Raw genomic sequence first — 12261 nt, 5'->3', positions numbered from 1 at the left:
ATTTGATGCGCAATAAAATAGCTATGCAGTGTAGAACATTTGACTAAAAAATCGAAGTCCCTGGTTCGTATCCTAGCTGGCTCTTTTTATTATTAAAAAACAAAACAACTTACTCAACAACTGTTTTGTAAGAGAAATTGCTATTACTTCTTTAACTTCCTATTAGTAAGCGTGCGTAGAAGTACTTGCCTCCAATGACATCACCATGTTAAAATAATGACTTAAAATGCTAATGAAGAAGTAGTGAAAATAGGTTTTATTAGCTTTTTAACTCACTACTTTTCAATGTAAGTTTTTCCTGGGTAACTGTGTCCAAACTCTCTACATTATTAAGTAATTATTTAATTACTATATTTTCAATTTCCAAAAAATATTTTTTAATTCGAAAAACACGAAAATTTCGGAATGTATGATCATGTTTTACATTTTATCTAATGGCACTTCGTAGGAGCGCTCATGATACCCCATCGTTTATAGGGAACTTTTCAACTAAAAATTTAAAGAATTAAACATTTTCTTACAATACTAACTTGTACATGGAACAAATTCAATAGGAGAGATAGGTTTGTATAGCTTTAGAAAGTTTGGATCATAACTTGTTGTTTAAAGTTTCACAAACGACTCTAAACTTTCATTTGTTAGTTGTCTCACATGCAGAAGGATTAAACAAAGTTGAAATGTTGTGTATATTGTAGAAACGTATGCAAATTGTTTTTTATGAGTTTTAACAAACACTGCTCGTTAATCTATTCAGAAAGATTTTAATATATGTATATATTTTTTTTATAAAATAAAAAAATTACGTATGAAACTAAAGAGCCATAGCTCCACATCCAAAGAGCCGCATTTGGCTCGCGAGCCGTAGTTTGCCGACCCCTGGTATAGACTATAGACTAACAGAAGAAGAAGTGGGATTTGGCTGGTGTTGTCCACATAAAAAGGTCATACGCGTTGGATTGAAGTCAATGAATTTTAAAATTTTTTCAGCAAGTTTTTGGTAGGGATATGTCAATAGTAATGTTTGTTGAAACTAAAAAAGTTGTCGTTAATCTTAAAGTCCGGATTATAGACTATAGCCTAGACTATGGTATAGACCAGGGTTCGGCAAACTTTTGAGTCGGAAGAGCCAAAAATTACAGTTTACAAAACATATGTTTTAAAAGAGCCACAAAATTGTTGTTTATTAAAACTTTACAAATACTTTATGAATTCACTTCAAAAACATAAACTTGGTTTAATTATCTACAGGACATTCTGCAAGGAATCTTACATATAGATTTTTGACTACAAATACTTTTTGAATTTATATGAGTCATTCGAATGCATTTTTTAAGCACTCGTTATATAAAAATATAGAAGTTTATTAGAGTAGGGCGACAGTGTTATCATTTAAAAGGCATTTGGAAACATATCAGGAAATGTAAAAATCACGAAAATTGATGACGCAGCTAATACAGTATAAAGTAATATATTATTTTGGCGGCAATCGAGATAAATATTTTACCAACCCCAATATTAGGTCATTTTCAGAAAATGACTAACGATCATAATTGACTTAACAGTAGCAATATAGCGGCGAAATTCAAAATATACAAGTTTTATAAGAACAAATATCTATCTTCCAAATTTGATTTTAACGTTCATAACTGTCTTAATAATAGCAATATTATGACAAAATTCAACACAAACAAAACATAATTGACAAATCCCCTTTTAAAAGGTCTACTTCGGAAAATAACTTTAACGTTCATAACTGATTTAATAATACATATTAGTATAGCGACGCAATTCGACACAAACAAGTATTATAGGAACGAAAATCTCTCTCCAAAATTTTGTAAGGATCAGTTCATTGTTGACCATACCCCCATATAAATTCCTCTTCAGGAAATGACTTCAACGCTCATAACATGCTTAATAATACCAGCATAGTGGTGAAATTCGTCATAAACAAGTTTATAGGAACAAATATATCTATACCAAATTTAATAAGGATGGATTCAGAATTGACCCTACCCACCCATATAGTGTCCACGAAAACGACGAAAAATACAAGTATAGTGATGAAAATCAACACAAACAAGTAGGGTCCAAAATCTCATTACCAAATTTTGTAAGGATGTGTCGGTCAATAATACACTGTAAAACGTTTCTAAAACGCGCAATATTTAAATATTGAAGTTTTTAAATAGAACAAGTTTTTAGTATTTACCCAGCCAAAAATTCGGTAATGGGTTGTACTTCCATAACCACTTACTTTTCAATGACTACTACTTACCGTCTGCATTACTTAGAAGTATTCTAGTAATAACTTTCTTATAATCTGATATAGAAGTACTTTATTTTCGGCATTGCCATTTTTTTTGTCGTTTTAAGTATTGTGTTTTACAAAAAATAAAACAAAATTAATTTTGATGTGAAAACCATTATTTGATGCGCAATAAAATAGCTATGCAGTGTAGAACATTTGACTAAAAAATCGAAGTCCCTGGTTCGTATCCTAGCTGGCTCTTTTTATTATTAAAAAACAAAACAACTTACTCAACAACTGTTTTGTAAGAGAAATTGCTATTACTTCTTTAACTTCCTATTAGTAAGCGTGCGTAGAAGTACTTGCCTCCAATGACATCACCATGTTAAAATAATGACTTAAAATGCTAATGAAGAAGTAGTGAAAATAGGTTTTATTAGCTTTTTAACTCACTACTTTTCAATGTAAGTTTTTCCTGGGTAACTGTGTCCAAACTCTCTACATTATTAAGTAATTATTTAATTACTATATTTTCAATTTCCAAAAAATATTTTTTAATTCGAAAAACACGAAAATTTCGGAATGTATGATCATGTTTTACATTTTATCTAATGGCACTTCGTAGGAGCGCTCATGATACCCCATCGTTTATAGGGAACTTTTCAACTAAAAATTTAAAGAATTAAACATTTTCTTACAATACTAACTTGTACATGGAACAAATTCAATAGGAGAGATAGGTTTGTATAGCTTTAGAAAGTTTGGATCATAACTTGTTGTTTAAAGTTTCACAAACGACTCTAAACTTTCATTTGTTAGTTGTCTCACATGCAGAAGGATTAAACAAAGTTGAAATGTTGTGTATATTGTAGAAACGTATGCAAATTGTTTTTTATGAGTTTTAACAAACACTGCTCGTTAATCTATTCAGAAAGATTTTAATATATGTATATATTTTTTTTATAAAATAAAAAAATTACGTATGAAACTAAAGAGCCATAGCTCCACATCCAAAGAGCCGCATTTGGCTCGCGAGCCGTAGTTTGCCGACCCCTGGTATAGACTATAGACTATACTATAGACTAGACTATAGACTAGACTATAGACTAGACTATAGACTAGACTAAAGACTAGACTATAGACTAGACTATAGACTAGACTATAGACTAGACTATAGACTAGACTATAGACTAGACTATAGACTAGACTATAGACTAGACTATAGACTAGACTATAGACTAGACTATAGACTAGACTATAGACTAGACTATAGACTAGACTATAGACTAGACTATAGACTAGACTATAGACTAGACTATAGACTAGACTATAGACTAGACTATAGACTAGACTATAGACTAGACTATAGACTAGACTATAGACTAGACTATAGACTAGACTAGACTAGACTATAGACTAGACTATAGACTAGACTATAGACTAGACTATAGACTAGACTATAGACTAGACTATAGACTAGACTATAGACTAGACTATAGACTAGACTATAGACTAGACTATAGACTAGACTATAGACTAGACTATAGACTAGACTATAGACTAGACTATAGACTAGACTATAGACTAGACTATAGACTAGACTATAGACTAGACTATAGACTAGACTATAGACTAGACTATAGACTAGACTATAGACTAGACTATAGACTAGACTATAGACTAGACTATAGACTAGACTATAGACTAGACTATAGACTAGACTATAGACTAGACTATAGACTAGACTATAGACTAGACTATAGACTAGACTATAGACTAGACTATAGACTAGACTATAGACTAGACTATAGACTAGACTATAGACTAGACTATAGACTAGACTATAGACTAGACTATAGACTAGATTAGACTAGACTATAGACTAGACTATAGACTAGACTATAGACTAGACTAGACTATAGACTAGACTAGACTAGACTATAGACTAGACTAGACTATAGACTAGACTATAGACTAGACTAGACTATAGACTAGACTATAGACTAGACTAGACTATAGACTAGACTATAAACTAGACTATAGACTAGACTATAAACTAGACTATAGACTAGACTATAGACTAGACTATAGAATAGACTATAGACTAGACTATAGACTAGACTAGACTAGACTATACTATAGACTAGACTATAGACTAGACTATAGACTAGACTATAGACTAGACTATAGACTAGACTATAGACTAGACTATAGACTAGACTATAGACTAGACTATAGACTAGACTATAGACTAGACTATAGACTAGACTATAGACTAGACTATAGACTAGACTATAGACCAGACTATAGACCAGACTATAGACTAGACTATAGACTAGACTATAGACTAGACTATAGACTAGACTATAGACTAGACTATAGACCAGACTATAGACTAGACTATAGACTAGACTATAGACTAGACTATAGACTAGACTATAGACTGGACTATAGACTAGACTATAGACTAGACTATAGACTAGACTATAGACAAGACTATTGACTATAGACTAGACTATAGACTAGACTAGACTATATACTGGACTAGACTATAGACTAGACTATAGACTAGACTTGACTATAGACTAGACTATAGACTAGACTAGACTATATACTAGACTAGACTATAGACTAGACTATAGACTAGACTTGACTATAGACTAGACTATAGACTAGTCTATAGACTAGACTATTGACTATAGACTAGACTATAGACTAGACTTGACTATAGACTAGACTATAGACTAGTCTATAGACTAGACTATTGACTATAGACTAGACTATAGACTAGACTATAGACTAGACTATAGACTAGACTATAGACTAGACTATAGACTAGACTATAGACTAGACTATAGACTAGACTATAGACTAGACTATAGACTAGACTATAGACTAGACTATAGACTAGACTATAGACTAGACTATAGACTAGACTATAGACTAGACTAGACTATATACTAGACTAGACTATAGACTAGACTATAGACTAGACTATTGACTATAGACTAGACTATAGACTAGACTAGACTATATACTAGACTAGACTATAGACTAGACTATAGACTAGACTTGACTATAGACTAGACTATAGACTAGTCTATAGACTAGACTATTGACTATAGACTAGACTATAGACTAGACTAGACTATATACTAGACTAGACTATAGACTAGACTATAGACTAGACTTGACTATAGACTAGACTATAGACTAGACTATAGACTAGACTTGACTATAGACTAGACTATAGACTAGACTATAGACTAGTCTATAGACTAGACTATAGACTAGTCTATAGACTAGACTATAGACTAGACTATAGACTAGACTATAGACTAGACTATAGACTAGACTATAGACTAGACTATAGACTAGACTATAGACTAGACTAGACTATAGTTTTTGGTCTGTACTGTTGTCTGTACCGTAGTCTATTTTGTACAGTCTTATTTTTTCAAATCCCCTATCTGTTCTTGTTATTCCCCTCATTAATTTTATAACACTCTAATTTCTGTCAGCTTATTTCTTAGAACTCAACTTTTCAATGAGTTTTAAATTGAAATATTGTTGATTTCTTCATATTTGTCCTTTTTTGTGTTGCTTTAACCACAGCATCTTTAACTAATCCTAGTTAAATAAGGTTTGTTTGCTTTACCTTTTTGCTCTTAAAAATTATAACATATTTTGGTGGTTTTTTGCAAAAAGAACCTACTTTGTAGTTGTTTTCTTAACAAGATCAAGCAAAAAGCTTTTTTTTTTTTCGAAAAACAAATATGTCTGTCAACTTAACAAAAGCTTCTTAATAAAAGTTGAATTAAAGTTATGCAAAAAAAGGCCGGAAGGAAGGAATTCTTTTGTCAATGGAGTTACTTCAGAGCTACTGTTTCAATTTTCAGCCGCTATTGTGACGGAAACAATAAAAGAATTTTTATAATAAATTCATTACAATGACATTTGAAATTCTTTAAAAAGAATTCTTCATTCAGCACCTTAGAATAAATGTCTTTTATGTTTTCTTTTGTAGTTTTTTTTTTTTTTTTTTTAAAGAGTATTATTAGTTTTCGGGTGAGTGGTTTATATATAGAGAAGGTCGATTGACGAGTGTTTTATAAAGAAATTAAAGAATATTTTGAACTTATTATTGTTGGGAATGTAGGGAGATGTGTTTAATATTTAGCGGTTAAGGTTGCGTATGAAAAATCACATTTTTAAACAAAAACTACAATGAAAGCTTAAGAAAATGTTGTACGCGATATAAAATTGTCTCACTGTACCTAGAGTTTTTAAGGACATTTTGTTTGTTTTATGTTTTCCATAAAACTTATTTTGTGTTTGCTCTTTATAAATCAAAATTTCAAATTTGTATCACTATTATCATAATAAAAACACAAATCCTCACAAAAAAAACGTTTTCATATGGTGAAAAACTTGTTTTTCGGAGAAAAAAAATTGTCTGTATAAAAACCATTGTTTGTTTAAATTTTAAAATATTGTTGTTGTTCTTAATAGTATTTTAGCGAAATTTGAGCCCATTGTGTACTCATTTGATAGGTGTGTTACTCTGACCGTCTGCTGTTTACTTTTTTTTTTTGTTTTTGTGAAGGAATCTAAATGAGCCTACTGAAGCGCACAGTGGCTATACTTTAAAGAAAGTTGGAGGTAATTATCGGAACTATAGACCAGTGTATAACTAAGACTAGACTATAGAATAGACTATAGGCTAGACTATAGATTAGACTATAGGCTGGACTATAGACTAGACTATAGACTAGACTATAGGCTGGACTATAGACTATACTATTGAATAGACTATACTATAGACTACACAATAAACTAGACTATACACTTGACTCTAAACTAGACTATAGACTAGACTATAGGCTAGACTATAGACTAAACTATAAAATATAGGCTAAACAAGACTAGATTATAGACTAGATTATAGACTAGATTATAGACTAGACTATAGACTAGACTATAGACTAGACTATAGACTAGACTAGACTATAGACTAGACTATAGACTAGACTATAGACTATAGACTAGACTATAGACTAGACTATAGACTAGACTATAGACTAGACTATAGACTAGACTATAGACTAGACTATAGACTAGACTATAGACTAGACTATAAACTAGACTATAGACTAGACTATAGACTAGACTATAGACTAGACTATAGACTAGACTATAGACTAGACTATAGACTAGACTATAGACTAGACTATAGACTAGACTATAGACTAGACTATAGACTAGACTATAGACTAGACTATAGACTAGACTATAGACTAGACTATAGACTAGACTATAGACTAGACTATAGACTAGACTATAGACTAGACTATAGACTAGACTATAGACTAGACTATAGACTAGACTATAGACTAGACTATAGACTAGACTATAGACTAGACTATAGACTAGACTATAGACTAGACTATAGACTAGACTATAGACTAGACTATAGACTAGACTATAGACTAGACTATAGACTAGACTATAGACTAGACTATAGACTAGACTATAGACTAGACTATAGACTAGACTATAGACTAGACTATAGACTAGACTATAGACTAGACTATAGACGAGAGTATAGAACTAGACTATATACTAGACTATATACTAGAGTATAGACTAGACTATAGACTAGACAATAGACTAGACAATAGACTAGACTATAGACTAGACTATAGACTAGACTATAGACTAGACTATAGACTAGAGTATAGACTAGACTATAGACTAGAGTATAGACTAGACTATAGACTAGACTATAGACTAGACTTTAGACTAGACTATAGACTAGACTATAGACTAGAGTATAGACTAGACTATAGACTAGACTATAGACTAGACTATAGACTAGACTATAGCTAGACTATAGACTAGACTATAGACTAGACTATAGACTAGACTATAGACTAGACTATAGACTAGACTATAGACTAGGACTATAGACTAGACTATAGACTAGAGTATAGACTAGAGTATAGACTAGACGTATAGACTAGACTACTATAGACTAGACTATAGACTAGACTATAGACTAGACTATAGACTAGACTATAGACTAGGCTATAGACTAGACTATAGACTAGACTATAGACTAGACTAAAGACTAGATCATAGATTAGACTATAGACTAGATTATAGACTAGATTGTAGACTAGACTATTGACTAGACTACACTATATACTAGACTAATGACTATATTCCTTTCTCCTGATCGATACTACTCCTGTCTTCTCAAGTTTTATTTAAAGATTTCTCTACATATTGTCTGAAATCTCTCCACTGTGCTTACATCAAAAGTTAAATAACATTCATTCAGTCTGTCAGTCAGCCGTTCTTTTAGTATTAAATTCTGATTTAGAATATCAACACTGTTTCCATTTCTCTCTCTCTCTCTCACTCTCTCTCTTTCGTTTTAGAGAAAATTAACATAAAACTGGTTTTGGTGTTTTGTTTTTTTTTTTAATCTGTTTTGATAAACAATATTTTGGTTGTCATCTATATACATGTACCCCTTCCCAGTTAGAGAGAAGTACAGCCTCTTGCTACTTTAAATTGTACGATCAATAGTCGTAAATAAACAATATAAAGTAAACAAAATTAAACAAATATAAAAGGATTTTGTTGAAAAAACAAAGGTTGCACGTGTGTTTGAATATTTGTTTTTTAATTTAGAAAAGTTTTGTTTTGAAATATTTTAAAACAGAGATATTGTAAAACATATCGTGTTAAATAACGTGAGGATTGTTTATAAGAAATTTTAATTATGCTTAGTGTGCTCCTGTTATCCTGAAGTGAAATGATCAATTGGTCAATCAATTGATTGCGGTTATACTAAGCGAGAAGTTATCCAGCAAGATCGCCAGGCGATCTGTTTCAATATTGAGATTAGTCTGGTCTTAAATTTAATAAGATTATTGTGCAAAAATGTTAAGCGAAAAGTTTCCTTCCTTCCTATGACGTTTAATAGCTAAAAATATAGGTCATTTTGTCATTAATACAACAAATTTTTGATAAGAAAGTGATGGCGTTGCCTCAGAAGTCATCTTTGTTTGAGACAAGCAAAGTTTATTCATATAAAAATCTAATATGTACAGATATATAGAATAGATAAGGTGTAAAGACAAATATACTTTTGTTGTCTATTTATCTTTATAATAAACCTTTTCTAAACATTTAATAAACAAAATATTTACAATCATAAACAAAACATTATAAAAACTATTATAAACTAATTTACTATATAAAGCGCCCCATTCAAAAACTAATCTTTTATTTGATTTATAGGTTTAATAAAATAAATTCCCACGTTTATTTGTTTATTGTTGGATTTTTCTTGATTTTTTTTATCTTATCACTAAACACATTTAAATCACATTTAAATAAATTGAAAGAAATTCTTTTAATAGAAATGAAGAAGCCCCTTTTAAAATTCTTTAAACATAATGAGAATTCTATAAATAGTTTAGCTATAGCTGCTGTTATTGAAATTGCGAGAGTAACGGTTTTATGTCAGGATGGCCGAGCGGTCTAAGGCGCCAGACTCAAGTGTTAAAACTTGCTTTGTTACAACAAAGTGTTACTCGAGCGTTCTGGTCCTCTCTGAGGGCGTGGGTTCGAATCCCACTTCTGACAAGTATTTTTTTTAATTTTTATTTTTTTATTTATTTTTAACTTTTTAAAACTACAGGTCGTTTTATATTTAAAACATATTTTTTAAACAAATTATTTTAATTTCTTTAATCAAGTACTATTTCATTTCCATCCAATTAAGACGATTTTTTATTCATTTTTTTTTTTTTTAATTTGGATTTAGTATTTGAGGTCAAATCACATTCCTCAAATCTTTATACAACATTTGGCATCCTACCACCACATGTCAGGATGGCCGAGCGGTCTAAGGCGCCAGACTCAAGTGTTACAACTTGCTTTGTTCTAACAAAGTATTCGAGCGTTCTGGTCCTCTCTGAGGGCGTGGGTTCGAATCCCACTTCTGACAAGAAATTTTTTTGGAAAATTTTTTTATAATATAAATGATTAAGAGCAGAAGTTTTCCTACATTCGAATTTAAACACAACTACTATCAGTTTTCTTTCAGCAGTGATTTTATTCATTCTAATAAGTTATTTTCTGCTTTTAATGCCATAAAGTATGAAGAAATTTCCAATTGATTTCAAATGTGTTTTCTATTTACCGTTGTTCACAAGTCAGGATGGCCGAGCGGTCTAAGGCGCCAGACTCAAGTGTTACAACTTGCTTTGCTAAAACAAAGTGTTCGAGCGTTCTGGTCCTCTCTGAGGGCGTGGGTTCGAATCCCACTTCTGACAAGAAATTTTTTTATTTATTTTTTTTTTAATTTTTCTTAATTTGTTTTATAATTTTCTTAAAAAATTATAGAAAAAAATATTTTTAAATCAAAAATGTTTTAAAAACAGCACGTATTAAACATTAGCTTAGGTTTAACCACACGTCAGGATGGCCGAGCGGTCTAAGGCGCCAGACTCAAGTGTTACAACTTGCTTTGTTCCAACAAAGTGTTCTCGAGCGTTCTGGTCCTCTCTGAGGGCGTGGGTTCGAATCCCACTTCTGACAAGAAATTTTTTTCATTTAAATCGTTTCACAAACAGAAATATACCGTCAAAACTAAAAAAGTTTTCTAAAAATAGATTCAAGAACAAAGTGAAAGTTTTAATAAAAACATATAAATTCGGAATATATGCAATTCTGAAATTCATCGGTTGTGTAGACCTATTAAAAATATGATATACAAATGATTTTCAATCTCACCAAATCGAGCGTTATCAATAGAGATTTTGTTTGAAATCTGATTCGATTTCAAACTGATATGGAAATATCATTCGAGAATTTTTAAATTTGGCTAATTTTAGAAATTTTTTAGTGAATATTTGAATTGGTCATTTGCTTTTTATAGGAAAATTTGCTGGTTACATTTATATGTCAGGATGGCCGAGCGGTCTAAGGCGCCAGACTCAAGTGTTACAACTTGCTTTGCAAAAACAAAGTGTTCTCGAGCGTTCTGGTCCTCTCTGAGGGCGTGGGTTCGAATCCCACTTCTGACAAGATACTTTTTGATATTACAGAACTAGAACACAACTAGAACCGAGCTATAACAGAACTAGAACCGAACTAGAACAGAACTAGAACCGAACTAGAACCGAACTAGAACAGAACTAGAACTGAACTAGAACAGAACAGAACTAGAACAGAACTAGAACAGAACTTGAACAGAACTTGAACAGAACTTGAACAGAACTTGAACAGAACTTGAACAGAACTTGAACAGAACTTGAACAGAACTTGAACAGAACTTGAACAGAACTTGAACAGAACTTGAACAGAACTTGAACAGAACTAGAAGAGAACTAGAACAGAACTAGAACTGAACTAGAACAGAACTAGAACTGAACTAGAACTGAATTATGTAGAACAGGACTAGAACAGAACTAGAACTAGAACTGAACTAGAACTGAACTAGAACTGAACTAGAATTAGAACTGAACTAGAACTGAACTAGAACTGAACTAGAACTGAACTAGAACTGAACTAGAACTGAACTAGAACTGAACTAGAACTGAACTAGAACTGAACTAGAACTGAACTAGAACTGAACTAGAACTGAACTAGAACTGAACTAGAACTGAACTAGAACTGAACTAGAACTGAACTAGAACTGAACTAGAACTGAACTAGAACTGAACTAGAACTGAACTAGAACTGAACTAGAACTGAACTAGAACTGAACTAGAACTGAACTAGAACTGAACTAGAACGGAACTACAACGGAACTAGAACTGAACTAGAACTGAACTAGAACTGAACTAGAACTGAACTAGAACTGAACTAGAACTGAACTAGAACTGAACTAGAACTGAACTAGAACTGAACTAGAACTGAACTAGAACTGAACTAGAACTGAACAAGAACTGAACTAGAACTGAACTAGAACTGAACTAGAACTGAAGTAG

At 31.6% G+C, this 12261-nt stretch overlaps 5 non-coding genes and 1 pseudogene across 5 annotated transcripts; all 6 read left to right on the top strand.

Moving 5' to 3' along the window:
* LOC119606345 overlaps nucleotides 1-12261 on the top strand; it is a 53288-nt pseudogene that overhangs the window by 31553 nt on the left and 9474 nt on the right.
* Nucleotides 9787-9910, top strand: Trnal-caa. Its single transcript has 2 exons — nucleotides 9787-9824; nucleotides 9866-9910. It is a non-coding gene; the product is annotated as a tRNA-Leu (tRNA).
* On the top strand, nucleotides 10154-10274 carry Trnal-caa. The gene is made up of 2 exons: nucleotides 10154-10191; nucleotides 10230-10274. It is a non-coding gene; the product is annotated as a tRNA-Leu (tRNA).
* Nucleotides 10482-10602, top strand: Trnal-caa. Its single transcript has 2 exons — nucleotides 10482-10519; nucleotides 10558-10602. It is a non-coding gene; the product is annotated as a tRNA-Leu (tRNA).
* Nucleotides 10745-10867, top strand: Trnal-caa. The gene is made up of 2 exons: nucleotides 10745-10782; nucleotides 10823-10867. It is a non-coding gene; the product is annotated as a tRNA-Leu (tRNA).
* On the top strand, nucleotides 11233-11355 carry Trnal-caa. Its single transcript has 2 exons — nucleotides 11233-11270; nucleotides 11311-11355. It is a non-coding gene; the product is annotated as a tRNA-Leu (tRNA).

Source organism: Lucilia sericata, unplaced genomic scaffold (assembly GCF_015586225.1).
Source record: "Lucilia sericata isolate MDLA Ls3-8-SP2 unplaced genomic scaffold, ASM1558622v1 Contig000573F_arrow, whole genome shotgun sequence".
Taxonomy (NCBI): Eukaryota; Metazoa; Arthropoda; class Insecta; order Diptera; family Calliphoridae; genus Lucilia; species Lucilia sericata.
This window is presented reverse-complemented; position numbering and strand designations above follow the sequence as displayed.